This window comes from Macaca fascicularis, chromosome 2, assembly GCF_037993035.2.
Source record: "Macaca fascicularis isolate 582-1 chromosome 2, T2T-MFA8v1.1".
NCBI classification, from domain to species: Eukaryota; Metazoa; Chordata; class Mammalia; order Primates; family Cercopithecidae; genus Macaca; species Macaca fascicularis.
In genome coordinates, this window is record NC_088376.1 from 44234929 (window position 1) to 44259090 (window position 24162).

Sequence of the window (24162 nt, forward strand, 5' to 3'; positions counted from 1 at the left end):
CAAAACTGTAGAACATTCGGTGCCAAATGATACAGTCTTGAATGCCAATTAGGAAATGTGAATGCATTAACCAATAGGTGTCATTAAAGATACTTGAACAGGGGAGTGTTGTGGCTGTGCTTCAGGACCAGGCTCTTGTGAGTAGCTTGGGGGAGATCAGGAGGAGAGGCAGGGCAGAAACTAGAGGCCAGAAGGCCAGTTAAGCTGCTATGACCCACCAAGGAAAAAGAGGGGCAGGAAAGGCCTGAAATGGTTGATAACAATGAAATGGGAAAGGAACAGATGCAGAGGGAAGAACTGACAGAATCTGATGTGTCAGTGGAGAAGGAACAGCTAAAGCTGACACTGCGATTTCCAGAGCAGTAGTTCCCATGGAAGAAACTCAGAAGGAGGTAAGGAGCTACATTTTAGAGGTGCTGTGTTTGCAGTGTTGAAGCATGCTGTCTCCCAGGCAGAAGGGGGCTTTGCGCTCCACAGGAAGGCCAGGGCTCCTTTGGGAGTCTTTGGTTTATAACAAAAAGTCAAGGGACAGGAAAAGAGATTGTTGAGAGAGAATATCAAGAGACGGGAAAAGAGATTTTTGAGAGAGAATATAGGGGGAAAATGGTTGAGGATGGAGCCTTTTGCGAAAAGAATGGAAGATCCAGGGAGGCAGATAGAAGTCCGGCAAGATAGTAAGGAAGAACCATGGAGGAACGCAACTCCAGAAGCCAGCAGAAGGAGGTTCCCAATGGAGGGAACCAGGTACGTCAGACCCTGGAAGGTGAGGGATGAGCTTAGGAAGACCCTTGGATTGACAAGTGCGAAGTTACATTGTTGGTGTTTTCCTTTTTAAGGTAATATGACGTATATGATGAATATTAAGTGGTTTAATTTACATAAGTGTGTAGCTTACACAAATCAAGAATCACTCTTAAATTTGTCCCGGGCAAGTCCCAGAACACATTTCTGATTATGAAAATTCAAGCTGTTAAATGTGGTTTTAATAGTAGTCATACACTGTATTCTGTTGTCAGCATACAAATTAAAGAATATCCCTTAATAGAATGAGTCCTTTAAAAACTACATTTCTGTTGATGCAAAAAGTTTCTAACAATAATGTCATTCCATTGCCTTTTACCATATGGCTACTGTATGACATATGCGTGTCTGCGTGTTTTCACGTGCATATGAGCTTAGTACAATGGAATGAGGAGACTGGGGTCAGATAAATCTAGTTTCACAACCTAGCTGGGCCACTTTCCAGACTTGTGACTTTAGAAGAGTTTCTCTCTAAGCCTGACTTTTTCCATCCGTAACTCATATAGGATTATTTGGAAAACTGACTAATATATAATTTGGTCAGGATCTCTATATACCGTAGCAGGCAATTAATTAATATTGGTTCCCTTCCCCTCACAACCTTGTATAGATATATAAATTTATATAATGTGCATCTACACATAAAGCCTTATCTTTAAGACTCATTTTAATTTGTTAATTTTATCATGGAAAGCACACACCTCCTATTACCACTGATTTATTCTGGGTTAGTCCCAGTGACCATCAATTTAGTATGGACAAGAATCTACCTGGGGAACGTGTCAAAATGTAGATTCCCAGGTGGGGCAAGGGAATCTGTATTTTAAACAGCACTGTCATGGCTGGTGACGAAGATTAACAATTGCCAACTTCTGTGAAGCAGAGGAAGAGATAAACCTGAGATTTGAGATGCTAGTTTCAAATCCTGTTTCTACCAGAGATATGTCTATGCTCAAAATTTTTATATCATTAATGTTAATGGATTATATGCATAATCAGATAAAAGCAAATACTTTCCAGAGAGTCAGGGAATGGTGGTATTATTGCACCCTCCTGCCCCGCATCATCTCATTGCTCTCTGCTGTGTGATCACAGTACTGGGTAACATACTGCCCACAAACCAGTTTCTTTCCTGTGGAATAAGTGATGACACCTTGTCCCATGGCCAGAGTTTGCAAAACCACTGTAACTTGTTTGTTAGCAATATATATAGTGACAACACTACACAGTCATGCCATTAAATTATTCTACATGACTCTGTCTTCTGGTAGATAAACATCTCTGTCATTATATTATTTCCCTCAATCTTTGCATCTTAAAGTCACTTAAGTTTTAGGCTAAAGTTCATATTCTTCATCTATCCCAACTCCATTTTATAGATGAAAAAATCATTTGGCTGAGCACAGTGGCTCATGCCTGTAATCCCAGCACTGTGGGAGGCCAAGGCTGATGAATGACCTGAGTTCAGGAGTTCGAGACCAGCCTGGCCAACGTGGCAAAACCCCGTCTCTACTAAAAATACAAAAATTAGCCGGGCATGGTGGCACACACCTGTAGCCCCAGCTACTGGGGAGGCTGAGGCAGGAGAATCACTTGAACCTGGGAGGCAGAGGTTGCAGTGAGCTGAGATCGCACCACTGTACTCCAGCCTGGGTGACAGAGCAACACTCCATCTCAAGGAAAAAAAAAAGAGAGAGAGAGAAAAAGAATGTATCCTTTTTTTCTTCCTAGTTCTAGCTCCCCTCTTTGTTTATTCACAACAAAGGATTGAGGTATATAGACATGTTTGGTGTTTAACTTAGATATGGAAAGTATAAAACATTTGACATGTATATTGAATTGCTCGTTATGTTCTCTATACATAATTTAGAAATAAGATGACTTAGTGGGAATATATTTATGAAAACTATATTGAGTCATTTTAAAACGATGTCAGCATCCTTTTGCTGGTTTGCCTCTTTGGAGGAGGATGCTGATGGCCTGGAGCCTTTCCTAGAAACAGAGTTTCTCTCTCTATACCCACAGCTCCAAGGAAAGAGGATGGAACTGACATTCATGGAGTTAGGTCTATACCTTGTATGCATTATCTCTGCCATCTTTTAGAACCTCAGACAACATGGTGTGGCAAGTGAAGCAAAAAGAAACTCAACAACTATAGCCAAGGTTGTAGAGATGAGAGGTTTTTTTTATTTTTTATTTTTTATTTTTTAAGATGGAGTTTCACTCTTGTTGCCCAGGCTGGAGTGCAGTGGCGCTGTCTCAGCTCACTGCAACCTTTGCCTCCCAGGTTCAAGTGATTCTCCTGTCTCAGCCTCCTAAGTAGTTGGCATTACAGGTGACTGCCACTATGCCCAGCTAATTTCTGTATTTTTAGTAGAGATGGGATTTCCCCACGTTGGCCAGGCTGGTCTTGAACTCCTGACCTCAGGTGATCCACCAGCTTCAGCCTCCCAAAGTGCTGAGATTACAGACGTGAGCCACTGTGCCCATCCTGAGATGAGATTTTTACACTCTGGGGTCTGTCTGACTCACAAGGCCAGCCTCTTCTCTCCACACTCTGGGCTGCCTCCCCAGCCACATAGTGAGAGTATGAAGCCAGTGTTTGTTCCTGATTTTTTTTTTTTTTGAGACGGAGTCTCCGTCTGTCGCCCAGGCTGGAGTGCAATGGCGGGATCTCAGCTCACTGCAAGTTCCGCCTCCTGGGTTTACGCCGTTCTCCTGCCTCAGCCTCCCAAGTAGCTGGGACTACAGGCACCCGCCACTTCGCCCGGCTAGTTTTTTGTATTTTTTTAGTAGAGACGGGGTTTCACAGTGTTAGCCAGGATGGTCTCGATCTCCTGACCTCGTGATCCACCCGTCTCGGCCTCCCAAAGTGCTGGGATTACAGGCTTGAGCCACCACGCCCGGCCTGTTCGTGATTTTAACTGAGAGGCTCAGAGATCCTCATCCTTAATATTATTGTAACCTCAGACTTTTTGACAAGAAGCAAATGGAGCAGAGATAATGTGCAAATTTGAATTTGTTCAGCAAATATTTACTTAGTATCAACTACGCGCCAGGTAGGAGATCAGAACCCCAGCCTCATGGAGCCTCCCTATCTCCCTAACCTATCCTTATCTACTGTCTGTGCTGCTGCAAGCTTTTCTTTTAGAGTAAAATACCAATGGAGTTCCACACTGATAAGATCAATTAATTTGTGTCTTGCTATAGCTGTCACTGTCACTATGCTGGGCTAAATGTTCCCAGAGCCTGTACCAGTTGAAAGATTAAAACTGCTCCTTGGGGGATTGCCCTGAGGGCTAAGTAAATGTTTGTTGATTACCCTCTGAGGCCCTGAGGAACTCTACAGGGGGCTAGGAAAATTGCCCAGAGCTCCTGCAGGGCTGGGTTGGGGTGAGAAGAAAGACATCCGTGTGAGAATCCAGAGGGGATGCCTAGGAATTGTTCCCAGCATGACTTCGCTTGTTTGGTTTCCTCACCTGTAACCAGAGAAGGTTTCGCTCAATGATGGCTGTTTCCTCCGGCTCTAAGGTGTAGTAGTTTATTTTCTTTCGAGCAGAAAAGCAGAGGTGCTGGGACAAGCAGGGGCAGGGACTCAGTCTGAGGTCTCCCAGGGGTCTCAATGTAGCAGCTCCCTCCTGTCCTCATAGATATGCCGATATTAGCCAGACTTTGGGTTCTGCCTTTACCTTCTACACTTTTGAGGAAAGTGCATGAATTTAAGGGTGGGAGATTGTCCACTTTTGAAGGAATGAAGACTCTTACAGAAGGATTGGGACTGGCTGGGAATCGTGGTTTTCAAATATAATGTTTATAGGGAACCTGGGAAATAAACTAGCCCAACCTCTTTGCATTCCAGATAAGGAAAGAAATGTCCAGAGAAGTCTTAGGACTTGCTCAAGGCCACATCGTTAGTGGCAAAGTGGGAACAGAACCCACTGTCCTAGGCCCAGTCTGCCAGAAACAGGCAGGTTATCAGAAAAGCAGGAGATGGCAGTCAGCAGCAAAGCTTAAAGGACTGGCACTGTCCCATGCGAGCGAGCTGACCATGACATCTGCTGGACTTCCAGCAGACACACGCAGTAGGACACCGTGATGCAAAGCTTCCGGTCCAGTTGGAGCCCTTGGGTTTTTGCCAATTAAGATAGTCAAGCAAATTTCTTTTTGACCTGGGAGAGGCAGAAGGCTGTTTTCCATCTTACAAAAGCATTTCTCCTCTCTCATGTAAATGAAAATTCCTAAGGTATATTATAACTTAATATTGAAAGAAATTAAACATTTTCTTGGGGAGGGAGGAAGACCCAGCTTGCGCACCCCAGTTTTTCTGGCCACTACTGTGAGTGTTCATACCAGGATGCATTTTCGTGAGAAATCCAGTGGCTATTTAAGTCCTGGAAGGGTATCCTGGGATTATTTCAGCAATCCATGAAGGCAGGCTTTGTGCAAGGTGAGACAGATATGAGCTGTCACTTCCTGCTTTGTGAGTTGGATATTGTTTCTAGGCCCTGTTTTATTTATGTTATTTTTCCTGTTCGTGTGTTAGAACAACTTTGACTATTTGTAGAGTTGATTACAATTAGATAATAAGACCACCAATTCAGTCCGAACAAAGATGAATTTATTATCTTGCCAGGCGAGGGAGACCCGCATATTCAGATCAGTCTCCCCATACTTTTGTGCGTTTCATGTAAGCACGGAGATTTCCGATTAGTTCTAATAGCACAGTGATTGGCTCCCAGAAACCTAAATGAGGATTCCCTTTTTGAAAAACCTACTCAGCATTCTGGTCTGTCCCTGCTTAAACCTATTTAGTCTGGTCTTCTAGTCCCTGACTTGAGCTCAAAGAGCAAGGTTTCTCGAGGTCTCCGTGCGGTCTCCGTGCGGGTCTTTGATGTTCTTTGGTGGAAGAGATTTACAATGTAGCCATAACCGGTGCCTGTGGCTGAACCATGCCTTCTGTGGTGTGTTCAGCCCTTCTCTTGGATTAATGCAAGTTCCACCTTTGCTTTAATGGGAGGAGACAGAAGGACCACTTTGAGGAAGCAGAGGCAAGAAGATAGTCTGCAAAAGCCATGACGTGGCACTGAAATGAAGCCCTGTGTAGGGTTTTACTCAGACGTTAGAGAACTGGCTGCCCCGGAGTGCTGTGCTGACTAGAGAAAGAAAAAAAAAAAAAACCCTGACCTTTAAAATTTTTCCTGTGAAGGTCTAGCAATTCTGGAGTGTCTTCAGTGACTACACAGTGTAAAGCAACTTTGTGCACAGAAGCACCGTAAATTACCTAAATGGAAATTTGCTTCTAAGTGAAGTTCTTACTCTGTCTGTTGGATATTTAGAGTATTGTCGATATTTGTTTTTGTTTTTGACATTTTCAGGAAACCGAGAGCTTTTTGTCACATTTGAACAATCTCTTTTAAGAATTTCTTTTCTATTTATAATGCGTTTCTGATAAGAAGATTTGCGCCTTTCTCTATTTTAGAAAATACTTTTTGAGGTTTTTTTTTTTTTTTTCCTTTTATGAAGTTTAAATAGTTGTCTTACCTCCAATCCTAGCAACTCCCTTACATTAAAAATGACCTATTTTTTTTTTCTCCCATGAGGTTCCTTTGCTCAGAGAGAATAAGAAAAGTTCTGGTAATTAGTCATTGTGGTATTCTGTAAACAAGTACTTGGGAGGCCATGATTTATATTACTGGTCGGGAAGAAAAAAAAGAAGGGGTTTTTGTGTATCTCTAGACGATTACCCTTGTGAAAGGCAAGTGCCTCATATTCCCAAAAGGTCTCTTGGGTGCCCTGTTTGTTGTGTTAAGGTCTGTCAAAGGCGGTGGCCATTTTCTGTGAGCTGAATCCCTGTGTGAAACTCCTCCCGCTGTGAGGTCTATGAGCATTTGTTTTCTAAAATGAAAGCACAGGCAGAAACTCAAGCTATTCTACAGAACAGTCTGTTCTTTCAATTTTTTTTTTAGATCAGTATATTTAAAGCATAATTTTTCTAAACAACATATTGCGAGTGTTTACCTGCAGTGGTTTGGAGTTTGCGTGGGGAGTTTTATTTATTTTTTAATGTACACAACTTATTTACCAACGTCATTGCTCCTTCTGCTCAGATAATTCTACCCTAAACTAGGTGAATAGGGGAACTATGTAGGTACCTGACTATTGCCAGAAACTTTCCTTCTGTTTCTATTAAATTTCTTTTGGGGTGAAATTGGCAACAGCTGACTGGAACGTAGCTCCCTTAATATTCTTCCCCCCCCCACAATTTTTTCCACTCGATTTTTTTTTTTGTCTGAACCATTGTTCATCCATTCGAAAGACTGGCCAGAGTTTTGGTCACTTTTCCATAGTAGGAAAGCTTCTGTGCCTCTCCGTGTACCTCAGACCTGCTGGTGGGCTTGCTTGACAGCTCTGCCAAGCGCCTGCGTCTCCTGAGCCTATGAAGAGGCAACTTTCACAATCCTGTGCTGCATTCGCGCTCTGTGCTGCCAGGCCTGGCCTCCCTCCAGAGGTCGTAGTGTTGCCAGCAGTGGCTTCAAACTGGAAACATGGGAGGAGGAATTGTGGGAAATGGGGAAGAAGAAAATGTTTGTGCAGGGAAAGTGTGTACGTGGACTTAAATAAATATCTGAGGGCCCAGGCCCATACAGATAATCTCTGTACGCTGGCATTTTGCACCTGGAGCCAGGTGTCTGTTGACAGTGGGGAGGAGGTGGGGAAGACCCGGCCCAGAGCCTCAGCCGCCTTCCAGCAGGAGGTCCTCACGCCCCAGACAGTCAGAATGCTCCCCGGACTGAGGGATCAGCTGCACATCCCCCCTGATGTCGCTAAAGCTGAAATCTGCTTCGTGGGTTTAGCCACCATTTTCATTGAGCAGTTCTGAGGATTCCTTGAGGGTACTTGTGATCTTGGTGGAGATGCTTCATGGTGTTGACCCTATTGTTTGGAACACCTGACAGCTGGATGGTCCAGGCCCTATTTCTATGATCTGTTTTTTGGAACTGTTGTATTTGTGTGACACAGTGATGCAGCATGATGTCAACTCCCACCTACTGTAACCCAGGAGGGAGCATGATGTCAGCTCAGGATACTGGAACCGATAAAACTCAGTGAGTGTTGCTTCCCGTTACACACCTGCTCATGATGACTTGTAGGATGCTTGTTTTAAAGAAGGAGAGCTGAGTGCCTCTGATAGAAAATCTGATTTCATGAAATGCTTATTAGGAGTCAGGTACCCCTTTTTCCTGAAGCTTGAACAGACTATCATTAATGTGACTGACTGCAGCAAAGTGAAGAGTTTGATATTTGCCACTCTGCCTCTGAGGATTTATGTAGGGAAATTTTTCCCATAGGAATGGACAAACTAAAGGAATCCTTAAGAAATAGTATATCACCCAAATATATTCTGTGGTAAGGCTTCTCAACACCTGTCCTTCATTAGGACGAAGCACTCTGAGAGTTTTGAAAACTTGAATACTGACATCTCAGCATTTAAATTTTAGGACAATGAATCACCGTGCAGAGATTAAAATTTCACAGGCAGAACAAAACCTACACGTGATTTATACTTACATTTTTATAGACTAAGATCTAAAACTCACATACAGGAACAGGAAGGTAATCTGAACGTTAAATGTGGGCTTGGTATGAGAAGGTAAGCAAGTGGTTAGATTGTGGCAAACTGGAGGTTTGAGACTTTTTCACATAGATCGGGGCCTGATGAGAGCATCTGCAGGCCGAATGGAGCCTATGGGCTGCTTCTTGCATGGCAGTTGCATGCAATTTGACTCAGTCCACTGATCTGAATTCCCTCAGTGGCAACCTGCCCAGTCTTCTCCTGCAGAGCGTTGGGCTTGAAGCTGTCTAAGGCCCAGCCCAGGGAAAAATAAAGGCCATTGAACCTTCTCCATCTCACCACAAATAAGTCAGTCGCTTTGGATATAACTATGTCCATTTCATACAGGCAAAGTATTATGTCAGTGGGGTCAGTAGCAGAGCATGGTATTTGTGTCCAGGCATATCTGGAAGGCTTCAGACAGAGCAGCCCTGACTAAGTTGCCCAGTGCTCAGTGTACTGATCCCAGGGTGAGACAGGAAGAACATTGGAGGAAGCCCCTCCGTGTCCAGGCATGTCCCTCTTAAGGCAGCCAAATGGAACCAAGCCTGCAGAGGCTAACCTGGATGGCATCAGGTGATGGACAACAGCAAGGGACAGCAGATATGTCCTGATATAATTGGTCTTTGGTACGTTTGGTCCAAGGATGTTTTCTGAAATATCTCAACAATGACTTCCTAACTAGTCCTAGACTGGGACAATCTGAGAATTGTCTGTTGACAATTTATTGACAGTCTCCCTCTGTTGACACTTTATTGACCTTCCACAAACCCTGGAATTTACAATGCTTTCCCTCTTTTCTACACATCTTTTAACCCTGCCCTTTCTTTCTTGGTGCTGAGTCATAATGTCTTTGACGCACATAGCACAGGGCCTGGGATGTAAAAGGTGCCCAGTCAGTGTTAGCTTTTCTTGTTACTGGCATCATCATCATCATTTCCATTCTAGCTATTATTTCACCAGAGGTCAGGGAACTTGGTTTCCCTACACTCCATTTAAACCACATCTTCAGGGGTACCTCAGCCATCTCTACCCTGACATAGATGAAGATGGACCAGACATACAAGACGCTTTTCTGGAATTTGTCCTGTTTATGTCACCCATTTCCGTTGTAAGAGTTGGGCTTTTATTAGAAATACAAGTGTCTGCCATTGTAAGTGAAGTTGTAGGGCTTATGCTATGTGGACTGGACTCTAGGTGGGCCAGGGTGGAATCATTCTAGAAACTTGTTCCAGGATGACTTGACCAAAGAAAAGCCATCAGATGCTGCTGCAGTGGAGACCTGACATTTGCTACCCCAAGTGTGGTCCTCAGACTGGCAGCATGGACATCCTCTGGGAGTCCATTAGAAATACAGAGCCTCGAGCCCTACCCCAGACCCACTGTGTCAGAAAATGCACTTAACAAGATCCTCAGCTGACTTACACACATTGACATTTGAGGAGTGCTGCTCTAGACACTCCGGCGAAGCACAGAGACAGACTGACATAGAGATTGACCTATGTAAGATTGTGGACTTGCTAACTAGGAGGTGGATTGGATGCTTTGGTCTTAGGGGGTGGGGTTGAGGGTTGTGCCTTTTAAGCCCTGCTGTAGAAATGTATGATGGGGTGATATTGACCACATTAAGAATCTGATTCTGAAGACTCTTGTTGTCCCCTGGTTGTGAGTTTAATCTTATAGTGCCTCATTCCTTTCTACCATCTCCAGCCCCACTGACCTTCTGGCCTTGGAAACCCTGTTGCCAAGCAGGGAAAGTCCTGTTTTAGGGGACAGAAAACCTTTGTGTATCAGGCAACTGACACAAATAATGTAGGATTTTAATGGTGGAACGTGTATCAGTATAAAAATGAGGGGTGATCTGCTCTCAGTGAATATTTATGGGACCCTTGTAGGTGGTGAAAAGGGAAGTGTAACTGAACTTCTTTAATGTTCATGGCTGAGGGCATTGCCTGCTCCTAAGAAAACAATGGGAAAGACAGAAATAATTAATCCCATGCTGCCATGGTGACCTGTCTGGACTGGAAACTACTAGGGTGGTGAGAAAAGGGCTGCAGAATCTTAGAGAGGAAATTCCAGCTTCATATTGCATTAATCTAGTTTAAAAATGAATTAAAAGCCTTTTCAGCCCTTCCAAGTTCTTGCCTACATTTTAAGGGTAGCATGGCCTGGCTTTTTGTGAATTTATGATTGTGATTTTTTTTCCATGCTGTGGAGTACTCTCAGGTGGTCTTTTGCCCTGAACTCACAGTGGCCTGTGGTCCCTTGAGCAGAACACAACTTGGGAGTGCAACTGGGTATCTTAGGAGTCTCTGAGCTGGCTTGCTCTCCCTTCCTCTCTTCTTCCTCTTCCTACCACTGTCAGGAAGCTTAGCGTGGAGTTCTGGATTCCAGCTCCCTCTCACATTCATTCATGTGAGCTACTGCCATGGTGTCAGTAATGGGTTGAATGGCTGCCCCCCAAAAGATGTGTCCATGTCCCAGAACCCGTGAGTGTGACCTCATTTGGGAAAAGGGTCTTCACAGATGTAATTAAGGATTCTGAGATGAGAGGTGGACTCTAAAGCCAATGACAAGTGTCCTTATAAGAGACACTTGTAGAAAGGAGAAGGCCATGTGCAGATGAAGGCAGAGATGAGCATTACGCAGCCACAGGCCAAGGAGAGACTGGAGCCACCAGAAACTAGAAGGGGCAAGGAAGGATTCTCTCCCTGCAGCCAAGAGCACGGCCCTGCTGACTCCTTGATTTTGGACATCTGTCTTCCAGAATTGTGAGATAATGAATTTCTGTTGTTTTAAGTCACCAAGTTTGAGGTAATTTGTCACAGCGGCCCCAGGAAACAAGTACAGTGTCCAAACCTAGCCTTGATCCTGCAGCACAAGAGAGCTTGTTAGAAATGAGATTCTGGGGCTTACCAGATTCAGTCTGGAGTGGCCTGAAGAAATGAAATTGTAGTAAGGGTCTGCAGGTGGTTCTGATGCACCAGCATCCATTGTTCGTGCTCCGCCTTTAGCCCTATTTTCTTTTCATCCAGTTTACTTCAACTTGGGCAAAATTCATGCTCACGTTTGCAACCACCTCCCATACGTCATTGCACTGCACATCTGAATCTTCACTCCAGCTCCCTTTCAGCACTGAAGTCCATTTTGGATGTCTGTTGATTGAGGGAGCCACCTGCATTTTCTCAGGCTTCTCAGAGGGGGCTCAGACTTCACAAACTTCATTATCCTCCTCCCAAACCAGCTCTTTGATTTGGGCTCCCGACCTGTTAGTGGCACATCTAGATGCAGTAGAACTGGCACGTCAGTCATTCTTGCCCCACTGCCTTGTCCCTAATTTCCAATTAGTCGATTCTTCCTTTCAAATAGCTTTCAAATTTTCCCCCCTCTTTCATCCCCACATGTCTCTTTGCCTTCTTTTCAGACTTTCTGCAGACACCCTTCTCACAAACTGCTTTCAGAGTGACCTGTCTGCAAATTTGTCAAATCATTCCCGTATTAAACCTTTTAAATGGCTTGCCGTTGCTCAAGTTGTACGTAGAAAGCTTATTTTAAAAGCCCAGGCTGGGTGCAGTGGCTTACGCCTGTAATCCCAGCACTTTGGGAAGCTGAGGCAGGCGGATCACGAGGTCGAGATGGAGGCCACCCTGGCCAACATAGTGAAACCCCATCTTTACTAAAATACAAAAATTAATGTAGTATGTACTGGTGTAGTGGTGCATGCCTATAGTCTCAGCTACTCAGGAGGCTGAGGCAGGAGAATCGCTTGAACCCAGGAGGCAGAGGTTACAGTGAGCTGAGATCACGCCATTGCACTCCGGCCTGGTGACAGAGCGAGACTCCATCTCAATAAATAAATAAATAAATAAAAAGCCCAATACTCAGGCCCCACCCAGGACTAAACAAATCAGAATCTTGAATTGGGGCCTGTGTATTGGTGTCTTCTCAAGTTTCCAAAGGCGATTTCAGTATGTGCTAGGGGGTGAGAACTATGGGACTAGAGGATAAGGTCCAAACTCATCCAATATTGGAAACTTTTCATGACTAGGCCCCACCAGGGTTCCTCCCCATCTCCTAACATGCCCCTGCACATGGCTGTGACGCAGCCATCCCACCTATTTGCCCCTCCCCAAGTGCATCATTCTTGCCTTTGCTTAGACCTCTTCCTACAAAAGAATGCCTTTTTCCCTCTTGGATTCCAAGGAAATTCTCCCTATCCTTCAAGAGCGAGCCCCACCTCCCTTGCTCTGACTCCTCTTCCCCAGTTTAAGGCTGCTTCCTCCCGAGCCCTGGCTGCCCCATCGGTGGAGCACTCTCATCATCATAGGAACTGTCTGCACATCCCTCTCCTCCATTGGAGAGTGGGCTCCAGGAGGTTGCTGAATGAGGGAGGAAATAAAGGATTCAAAAAGGCCAAGGAGAGGAAATCATTCTGTTTCTTTGAATTATTGTACTGATGCTGCTTTATACCTCATCAGATACTTGTTAAGAAAACAAAACTCTGCTTGATTTTAATGAAAGCATTGAAAATTTGTTAGTGGTAGTAATATGGTGTACTATTAATTGAATATTTGCTAGCTAAGGTCTCTATATTCACCGCCTTCTTCAGCTATCACAATAATCTTCTCAGGAGTTATTCTCATTTTATAGAACAAGTTAAACAAAATGCTGTGTGATCAAGTAATGCAAGATGGTAGAAAATACAAAGTAGAATATTTACATGATCACCTGGCCAGCAGTGTGTTAATGGCATGCTATAGGCTGATCAGGAAAAACTGGTTTTGTTGGTAAAAATAGCTAACCATATTGTATTAGTCTGTTTTCACACTGCTGTAAAGAACTACCTGAGACTGGGTAATTTATGAAAAAAAGAATTTTAATTGACTCACAGTTTTGCAGGCTTAACGGGAAGCATGACTGGGAGGCCTCAGGAAACTTAATTATGGTGGAAGGTAAAGGGGAACCAGGCGTCTTCTTCACATGGCGTCAGGAGAGAGAGAGCAAAGGGGGAAGTGCCACACACTTTTAAACCATCACATCTTGTAAAAACTCACTATCAGGAGAACAGCAAAGAGGAAATCCGCCCCCATGATCCAGTCACCTCCCACCAGGCCCCTCCTCCAGTTCAACATGAGATTTGGGCAGGGACACAAACTCAAACCATATCACATATGTAGTTCTTTTGAGTGGCAGATACATGTTTGACACTGAATTTGGCATAAAACAAGCACAGCTGTCAAGCATACCAATCAAAAGATGAGATGGTGGTTTATATTTGCTAATGTTTAGAATCACACAAATCTAGTCTTCCATTTAAGTATGTTAGAAGTTAGTTTGAAGCTCAGAGTCACAAGATCAGGGCTGAAAACCCAGCCTTTCCAGTGACAAGTGATGAGATGCTGGGACTTTGTCTTCATTTTTCTGAGCCTTGGTGTCCCATCTTTGAAATGGAAATACAATTTCCCTGCCTGCAGTAGCATTGTGAGAAGGAAAATAAGGTGACATGTATGAAAGTGATTTGTAGACCAGGCGCAGTGGCTCACGCCTGTAATCCCAGCACTTTGGGAGGCCGAGGCAGGCAGATCATCTGAGGTCGGGAGTTCGAAACCAGCCTGACCAACATGGAGAAACCCCATCTCTACTAAAAATACAAAATTAGCCAGGTGTGGTGGCGCATGCCTATAATCCCAGCTACTCGGGAAGGCCGAAGCAGGAGAATTGCTTGAACCCAGGAGGCGGAGGTTGTGGTGAGCCAAGATTGTGCCATTGCACTCCAGCATGGGTGACAAGAGTACAACTCCATCTAAAAAAAAAAAAAAATGATTTGCAAATGGTACAAGGCTACACAGGAATATGGCCGGGTGTTTTTGTCTTTGTTCTGTGTTTGGGTTGACAAGGTTGGCCTTTGGGAGGAGTCAGGATAAGGAAGGTGGTGTTCTGCTGGGTAAGCGGATATGGGCGCTGAAACAATCGCAGGCTGCCTGAATTCCAGGCAGGGTGGGGCACAAGGATGCTGGGATGTGAGCCCAAGAAAAACAACTGGAATGAGCTACTTAGGGAGAATGAGGGAACAGAGAAGAACAGTTGAAAATTAGAGTCTTGCTGTGTTTTTGAAACCGTGGAGCTGAGAGAATGTAATTGGTTGGAGTTTTGCACTGGGTCACCTGTAACCAAAGACGAGCCCAGAGACTACAGATCAGCTCCAGGGAGCTTGATATCTTGATCTTTTATTCTTAGGTTATTCCCAGCAATTCTGTTCCCAGGAGCTCTGAAACTTTCTGGATCTGAGTTCAAGAGCTTACTTGCCTTGTGGCCTCAGTATCTTGAGTCCAAACATACTGATGGATTAAGCTGTTCAGAACTGCTTCGTACAGGGTCACATCCTGATGATGTGTGCTCAGTTTCCTTCTTTAAAGATGAAGCCAAGGCTTTCTCTTTTCTTATTCTAATAGATTTAAAAATATTTTCTAAGTATAACAGTACTGATCTCAAAATATGATTTTTGGGGAAGAAGAATGATCCCATTCTGCTGCTCTGTGGAGGTGAGCTAGAATACAGTCATGTCATTTTATCACAGTCATCACTGTCCTGAACTTATTGAAAGCTTCTGGAGCAGGAATCAGTAGAGCATGTTTAAGTGATCAGTAGATGTATTTTAAGATAGAACTGACATTCTAAAATACCTCAACAGGCAGAGAAAGGATGGATAAAGCATACACAATTAAGTTTAACCAGAATAAACAAGGGAAATTTTGAGTTTCAGTTAAAAAAAAAAAAAAAATCCAGTCCTGGAGGTTTGGAAGCCAAAGGAGAGGAATAAAACAAGGGAAGAAAGGAGAAATTCGGGCAAAAAAAAAAAGTCTGTATATTATAAATAAAATCAATTATTGAGCACTTACTACTTGCTGTGTACTTGCTGAGTGCTCATACACTCTCAATCCTTCCCAAACTGCATGATATGTATAGTAGTCACTCCATTTTATAGATGAGGAAACTGAGGCTTACAGTGAGGTCAACCACTTTAATAAGTGGGGTCCCAGCATCTGCCATTTGAGGAGTATGGCATAATAAGCCATGTGGAACCAGAAGTCTAGAAACTTCTCTTTTTTTTTTTCTGTTTTTAACTAAGACTGGGTCTTGCTATGTTGGCCAGGTTGGTCTTGAACTCTTGGCTGTAAGCAGTCTTCCTGCCTCGGCCTTCCAAAGTGCTAGGATTACAGGTGTGAGCTACCACACCCATCAAGGAGTCTAGAAACTTCTTTTGGTCACACTATGAGATCTTAGGCTTTTCTGTAAAGTTTTGGTTTTTTTGTTTTGTATTGTTTTTGTTGTTACAAGGGAGTAGCTGAAGAAATTGGAGATATATAGCCCAGGAAAGGGTAAACATTCAAAGGGCTGTCGTTTGGCAAAGGCTACAGTTGAGGGCCCCTCAGTTGCTCCCTCCTTGGTGGGGACATCTGTAACTAGGAGTTTCACACACTGGCTGGAGCCATCCTCAGCCCCCCACCCCACTCCCCATCTGAAGAATCTCTAAAATCCATTTGTGGCAAATAAGAATGAGTCAGAGTGCGTGTTCCACTAAGCATCATGACCTCTGTGCTTTTTGTTATCTAAAACACCTCAAGCTCTGGTCCTAGTGAAGTGATGCTTACTCATCTGCCCATTTTGAGAAAGGTCTTGGGGCTGAATGACTGGCTACCTGGGACCTAGGAGCATTTCTTTGTGTGGTCTCAGCACCATCTTGTGGACACAGCATTGTGAACTGGGGATGGGCTGTGGTCATCAAATCTAAAGGAACCCAAAAACAAATCCCTGAAAAAGGTGCCACTGGGGAAGGGCTCTGCCCAAGGAATCCTGTTTTTAAGAAAGACTGCCTGCCCTCAGAGCTAGGAACTGCCTTGGGGCATTCACTTTTATGACTCTAACCTCGTTATTAAGCCCATGACACCTGAAAGAGCAGAATGGGCAGGTTCAGCAATGCAGAAAGAGCCAGGCCTTTCCAGGGGCATGCTGCAGCACTGGGCTACCTACCGTTCACTCAGGAGGACAGCAGAGGCTTTCCGGGTAGGGGGAGCCCCATATCCCTTGCTCTCTGGCTTTTCTCATCCTGCATCCTGCCCCACCTCTTGGGCCAGGACACTCCTCTGCCCTGCCTCCTCTTCTTGGCCTGGTACTCATTGCCTCTCAGAGCATAAGTCACCTTACTGTGTTTAAAAGGCCCCTCACCACCAAGGCGAGGATGGACCAGGATGAGGCTGTGAAGGGAACAGAGTGTTTCTGTGCGGAAATTCTTTGGCCTTCTTCGCCCAGTCTCCTAACACTCCTAAGCTGGCTGCCCTGATGTTTCTATGTGTGAAGAAACTGAATAATCATCTAATTCAGGGTAAAGTGATGCTCTGAGGGTGGATTTGCTCAATCTCTTTCCCTGAATGGGAAGAGGCAACGTGTGGCCTATAAAAGCCACTCAAGGGGTAGAAGCTCCCCTCTGGTTGGTTGAACCCCTAACCTCTTCTCTGTTTGTTCTTCACAGTGGAGCTGTGTGGGTGCCTTATCCTTAGTGGGCATGCAGGGCTCCCCAAAACAATATAGTCACTTAATTTTTTTGTCTGTTAACACACAGTTATTGACTGTATTTATCCCAATATTACATCATGATGCATGTATCTATTCTTTGAAAGTATTATAAAAATACTTTTTTATACAATGAAAATACCAAAAAATAGGGTTTTTTCACTGTACCAAAAATATTAACATATTCTCCCAAGGCCTTAATATATGAACTCATACTGTATTACCTATAGTCCCCTATTTTGTTAAAAATTTGGTTTTGCATGTGCCTTCCACAAGCACTTTTTCCCTGGCTTCCCTTCTTTTAGGGTCAGCCTGGCCTGAGCCCCTCAGCTCCTGACCATACGGCCTGCAGAGCTGATCTTGCCAGGACTTAGAGGAAGCTCTTAAAGCCTGAATCTCTCCAGGCCACTCAGCGCTGCACTTCAGCGCTAGGGAAATCCCCACTTACAAACTGACCCTGCTTCCAATGCCTTTCAACCGCCGAGCATTTAATTGGTTGCTAGTATCATAATGAGATGAGCTAGAGAAAAAGCTGTGGTTATAGGTTTTTGTTTGTTTTCTGGAATTTTCATGGAAAATTACAAGAGCAAAAAGGATCTATAGAATGAGATACTACATTTTATCTGTATTGTTTAATCCTCATAAGAACAAGGTCACACTGCTGTGTCCACTTTATAGATTTTTTTAAAAACCAAGTCTAGAGATGCTAATTAACTTGTACATGTGCATACAGCTAGCAAGTTAGCGGAACAGTAATTTAAACCCAGGAGTGGGTAAGCAGTGCTCTACCTCTGAAGATAAAGATAACTCACTATCCAGGAAGAAAAAGGATGCCCCACAGAACACGAAGGGAAAGCTTGGAACTATCGACTACATCTGACAGTTCCTGGTAATTTAATCAAGGACTTCAAGGGAAGCTTGAACCAAAATCTAAAATAAAGCACAACAAACATGCCAAATCCCAAAGTGAACCCAAATTTTTAATTATTTTTTACTGAACAAAATACAAACTAATGAATTCATTAAACTGAGAATTAAACAAAAAAGGTTCTAAAATCAAAAACCCAAAACACCAAAATATTCTCTAAAATAAATTGTAACCAAATTAATATGTTATTAAAAACCCCCTTTGGATGAAGAGAAAGGAACAGATGTAATTTGTCAAGTCTGTAAACAGTGCACGAGAGGCTTCTTTAGGAAGGTGAAAGAATTTCACTATCTAAAACAGACATATAACTCAATACACAGATAAGACCCTAGCTTTGTTTTTATTCATCAATTTATACCCAAATTTGAGTGACCTTCTGATTTAAGAGGATAAGTACATATAATAGAAATGTATTGATGATTCAAGTATATATCTTAAACACCCTCCTTTCTACCAAGCTTTTTACTGGGACAGGTAATAAACAGTGAACTTGAAATATTTTTTATTTAAATGGTTACTGCCAGCTTGGTGTGGTGGCTCACACCTGTAATCCCAGCACTTTGGGAGGCCAAAGCAGGAGGATCACTTATGCCTAGGAGTTCAAGACCAGTCTAGGCAACATGGCAAGACCCTGTCTCTACAAAGAAATAAAATAATTAGCTGGGCATGTTAGCGGGCACCTGTGGTCCTAACTACTCAGGAGCTGAGGTGGGAGGATCACTTGAGCCCAGGAGTTCGAGGCCACAGTGAGCAATGATCAAGCTACTGCACTCCAGCCTGGGTGGCAGAGTGAGACCCTGTCAGTAAAAAATAAAAAAAAAAAACAATAATTCCTTTTTCCATTTGCTTAGAAGAGATGCTAACAATGCAACTAAAGAAAGAAAATTATTTAAATGATAGTTGTAATTAAATGCCTGTATGTGTGTGCATACGTGTGTGTGTGTGTGTGTGTGTGTGTGTGTTGGCCAAAGCTCAGGTGTAACTGCTCTCTGAATTAAGAAAGAATAATTAGTTAATGAACCCCTATGGGGTATCACGCACTGTGACGGGGTCTGGGGATCTCTGGGCACACAGTGAAACAGGACATTTGTCCCTGCCATTAAGGAATTTCACTTTCCCTAATTTGGGGCCTGGGGCCAAGGCTTAGCTAATACTTGCTTCTGCTGACATTTTTGACTAAGAATTAATTGGTAATAGTAATAATAATAATAGCTAATGTTTATGAAGCTTGATTTTTATGCCAGACACTATGCCAAGCACTTTAAAGGTATCGCTTAGTCCTCATGTTAACCCGAGTATCTTCTAGTATTAGCTCCCATTTTGCAGAGGAAGAAACTGAAGGGCAAGTTTTTAAAATTTGCACAAGGTCACAGCCAGAGCATGACAGAACCAGGTCCCCCAGATACCAAAGTTCAGACTTTTAGCCACTGTACCAGACTGGACGTGGTATGCCTTATCCTAAAGTATCGTAGAGCCCTATTTTAGGAATGGACATAACAGTGCTTTGGGAGTGTCTCAGTTCCTTTAGTTCGACAACTTTAATCTCTTCACCATTCCTTTTCTATGTCCCCATCTTACGGTAACCCTACATATACACTCAATATTATCTTGAAATGGAAGGGGATAAAAATCAAAATAAGTCATATTCATAAGTGTCATATATTACTTTGAAGTATACATTTTTTAAGAAAATGAATTAAAAGGCCGGGCGCGGTGGCTCAAGCCTGTAATCCCAGCACTTTGGGAGGCCGAGACGGGCGGATCACAAGGTCAGGAGATCGAGACCATCCTGGCTAACACGATGAAACCCCGTCTCTACTAAAAAAATACAAAAAACTAGCCGGGCGAGGTGGCGGGCGCCTGTAGTCCCAGCTACTCGGGTGGCTGAAGCGGGAGAATGGCGTAAACCCGGGAGGCGGAGCTTACAGTGAGCTGAGATCTGGCCACTGCACTCCAGCCTGGGCGACAGAGCGAGACTCTGTCTCAAAAAAAAAAAAAAAAAAAAAAAGAAAATGAATTAAAAGTAGAATTTATGGAAAATACTGAATTTCCCTTAAATATTCACCCCAGAGCTATTGGTGGTCCCATATGGCATCTTTGTGCACAGTAAGAAGTGGCCTCCTCCTGGCAGGGACTGCAGCCCTGCACCGAGGGACATGCCCAACCAAGCAGAGCCTGGGCTGCCTCTCAGCTTACCACAGGGCATAGCCTGTACCCCACACGTGGCAGCCCTGCTCCAGGCCCTCTTACATTTTGCCAGTTGTAAACTGGTCAGTAGGCTGGTGTGATGCCCTATGAGCCTTCAATAGTTGGGTCGCTAAATGAAACCAAGAAAAACATGGACAAGCTAAGTTCTTTATGCTCCTGCACCTGAAATGGAAAGTGTGATTTTTGAGTCATGCTGCCTGGGTTTGAATCCCAGCTCTGCCACCAATAGCTAAACAATCTTGGCTGAGTTCCACAGCCTCTCTGAACCTCACTTTTCTCATTTGTAAAATGAGAAAGGTTGCTGTGAGGCCTAAATGGAATGATATACATGCAGTGTGGAATGATATACATGCAGTGTGTAGAACGGTGCTGAGCACACAGCACATATGTGCTTGTTGGGACACAGCTTGGATGACATATGTAGGTGACTTCCTCCTGTCAAATGATAAGTCACAATGGGGACATTGTTGCATTTGTTAGGAGTGTGGGGATGTCACTTCAAAGCAGTTCTCAGCTGCCCAGAGGGGCTCCAGCATAAGCAGGAGACATGGTAAGCTGTTCCTTCATAGTGTAGTCAGAAGTCACGGGCCAGGTCGTGTGGGCTATATATCTTGGTAATTTTCAGCAGGATGCAAAAGCACACCTGCCCAGACCGTGTCTCCCACACCCTGGCTCAGTGTCAGTGATATCACTGATCTCAAATTCTTTTTGTGGTTCCACGGGTCAGTCTGATATGCATAGTTCTGCTGAGAACCACCATTATAAGTACACACGATCGTGCCTCTTCCATCTACTGTTCATTGCCTGATGGGGGGCAAGGGCTTATAGATTGGTGTGCCGGGATGCAAAGCACCTGCAGTTCCATGACCCAGCAGGAGGCCACAGACCCAGCACCGTGTCCAGATTAGCTTCTTAGGAGAGGAGGAGAGGAGGCCGGGGGAGGGAGCAGACGCCAGAAGGAAGCGACCGGTGACTGCAGGGTGGAAAGCTGCCAGAGTGTGGGAAGGGAAGATGTCACGTGGAAGCTAAGTCCTTCACAAACACCCAGCACCAGGGCCTTACACGACACCGCCATGTTGCCACCTTTACAACTTTTTAAGTATTAAATTGTAAAGAGTTTGTTGCCAATTCAGCCCAGGTACTCAAGACAAAGGCCAAATTCCTGGACTTTGAACAAAGCATGTCCGTAGTGCTTGAAAGATTGCTCTTTTTCTTCCTTTGGGCCAAAATGGTGATAGTAAGCAGTTTTCAGTGTTCCAGAGCTGTGGTTCAGTGTTTTAACTTGTTTGGGCTGTAATAGCTTTGTGGGCAGCAGATAGCTCTGTTTTATCTTACGCAGCTCAGCTTTAGGCCAGCAATGTTGATTTGTGTGTGGGGTGGGTTCTTTTTCCTTTTTCATGTCAGAACAACCTTCTTGGCTTTTTTTTTTTTTATGACCACCCATTAGCATAGGTGGGAAATAGCAGGGCAGTTCAGGTTGACCTGACACTGGGTCTGGAAAGCTCGGTGACAGTGCCAGGTATGGTGGGCTCTATAAAGCTTAGTTTTGGGTGCTTTCTGTTTTTGTATTCATTAAGTAAAGGTTTATTAATTATTATGTGGCAGTTGCAGGGCTGAGTGCTAGGAAAACTGGTCAAAAGTCTCAGCCCTCATATAATTTTTACTCTGTAGTAAAGGCACAGACTTGTCAAGTAACTTTTAATTACAATCATAATGAGTACTATGAAAGAAAAGTATGCTAAAAAATATAGAACAGAGGCACCAGATGGGAGGAGAGAAGTGGGTGGTGGATGGAGGTGAGGGTGGGCTGCTGCCCAGGCTAGAAGGACATTCCAGGCTGCAGAAGCAGCTCAAACACCCTGGGCTGGGAAGGCCGCGGGCACACTCAAGGAACAGAAGGGCGGCTAATGTGGGTTAGAATGGCAGGACAGGAGGTCAGATGACAGGGGACCTTAGAAGCCTTGGTAAGGCAGCTGAGATTTGGATTCAGGGTTTTGACAAGCCCTGCTGACCAGTCTCCACTCTGTATTGGCCAGGAGACTCTTCCCTCCATCATGGAGGAGGCTCACGCCAGAAGCCAGCTCTGCCTTTGGAGATTGTCTTCCCCCAGTGCTCCCCTGAGGCTTCACACTCACCAGTCTCATGCTGCACCCTGACCGGCAGGTCCCCAGCGTGAGCCCCATAATCCCTAGGGACTGCATTATCACAGACCTGTAATAAGAGGGTAAACCTACATACTTGTGGTAGGGGAGGGGAGGTGAATGAAAACCCATCTTCCTGAGGCATTTACTTTAGATTAGCAAATCCTGGCTGTGCCAGTGTTTTCTGGGCTGTGGGGCAGACACAGATTGATTACATATCAGGCGGCATCTGGAAAATGCCTGCTGGACATCTGTTGTACACCTGGCCAGCCATGAAGGATCCCAGGCCCAAGGCCCACCACCCAGCAATGCTCAGATTATCCTGGCAACTGCCACCCGGGATCAAGGGGCTGCATGCCTTAACTACCATCCTCGGCTGCCCTGCTTGGAGACCTCTCTGGCACATTCCTCTATCTCTCTGAGATTTCTTGGCATATGACTCAGGCTGGTTGCCCCCATCTGCCCAACCTCTTGAATCCCATTCTGGGTCTTTTCCAGCTGCCAGCTTCTTCCGTGGGGATCTTGTATAACAAGCCTGCGGTTTGGACTCACTGCTGGGCCCTTTTGTGCCATATAGAACAAGTCACCTGCTCTGACTTAATTACTGCTGTATGTGCGCACATACATGTGAGGCAGATCACTTCTCCAGGCTCAGTTACCACATCTGTACTATGAGCATGTTAATAATACTAGCTTCCATATTGAGCACTAACTGTTAATTCATTGAATCCTATGAGTACATACTAGTATTTGCGGTGTTTTTTTTTTAGACGGAGTTTTGCTCTGTCGCCCAGGCTAGAGTGCAGTGGCGCAATCTCAGCTCACTGCAACCTCCACCTCCTGGGTTCAAGCAATTCTCCTGTCTCAGCCTCCCGAGTAGCTGGGATTACAGGTGCCCACCACCACACCCGGCTAATATTTTGTATTTTTAGTAGAGACAGGGTTTCACCATGTTGGCCAGGCTGGTCTAAAACTCCTGACCTCAGATGATCCTCCTGCCTTGGCCTCCCAAAGTGCTGGGATTACAGGTGTGAGCCAAGGCACCCAACCAGTATTTCCATTTTTTATGTGCCAACCTCCACAGGAGGTTGTAGAGGTGATTAAATGAATTAATATGCAAAGTGCTTTATAACATGAAATATATCTGATAAAAGCAATTTTATTCAATATTGGAGAATTCAGAGAGATGAAAATTGTAATTGGCATTATTTATGGTGACTATGCTCATGTAATGTTGGTTTATAAACATATATCTTTTTATAGTACAGATTGTTCATTTTGTAAATGAATACTGAGGGCCTACTCTGTGTCAGGTGCTTAACATATGTCAGTGAAGAAAATCAAAGATTGATACTCTTGTGGGGCTTACATTTTTGCAAGCAGACAGACAATAAATAAGTCCATTTTGTATGCAGTATATTGGAATGTCGAGTGCCATGGAAAAGTCAAAAAGCAGAGCAGGGCGAGGGGGATCGTGAGTGCAGGGGACAGAGGCAGGTTGCTTTTTTGGGGAGCGTGAGTGCAGGGAACGGCGGCAGGTTGCCTTTTGGGGGATCGTGAATGCCGGGGAAGGCGGCAGGTTGCTTTTGGGGGATCGTGAGTACAGGGAACGGTGGCAGCTTGCTTTTGGGGGGATCGTGAGTATAGGGGACGGCAGCAGGTTGCTTTTTTTAGTCGGGGTGAGCCTGGTTTGTGTTTCATAGGCGTGGTCACATCTCTTAACGTGCCAGACATTTACTGCGTGCCCCCACCATGTGCTGCGGCCTGGAGATACAACAGTGAACAGTGAGCAGCCTAGATAAGCAGCTCCTCCTGGAGCTTACTTTCTGGCGGGCAGAGTGGACAGTAAACAAGCAGGCAAGGACAGGTGATAATTGCAGGTTGAGGTAAGCAGTATGAAG

At 44.4% G+C, this 24162-nt stretch overlaps 1 protein-coding gene across 23 annotated transcripts in view; it reads left to right on the plus strand.

Annotated features, from left to right (window-relative positions):
* The window catches only part of ZBTB38 (zinc finger and BTB domain containing 38), a 138955-nt gene that overhangs the window by 95266 nt on the left and 19527 nt on the right, over positions 1–24162 (plus strand). The gene's annotated exons all lie outside the window — the stretch shown is intronic.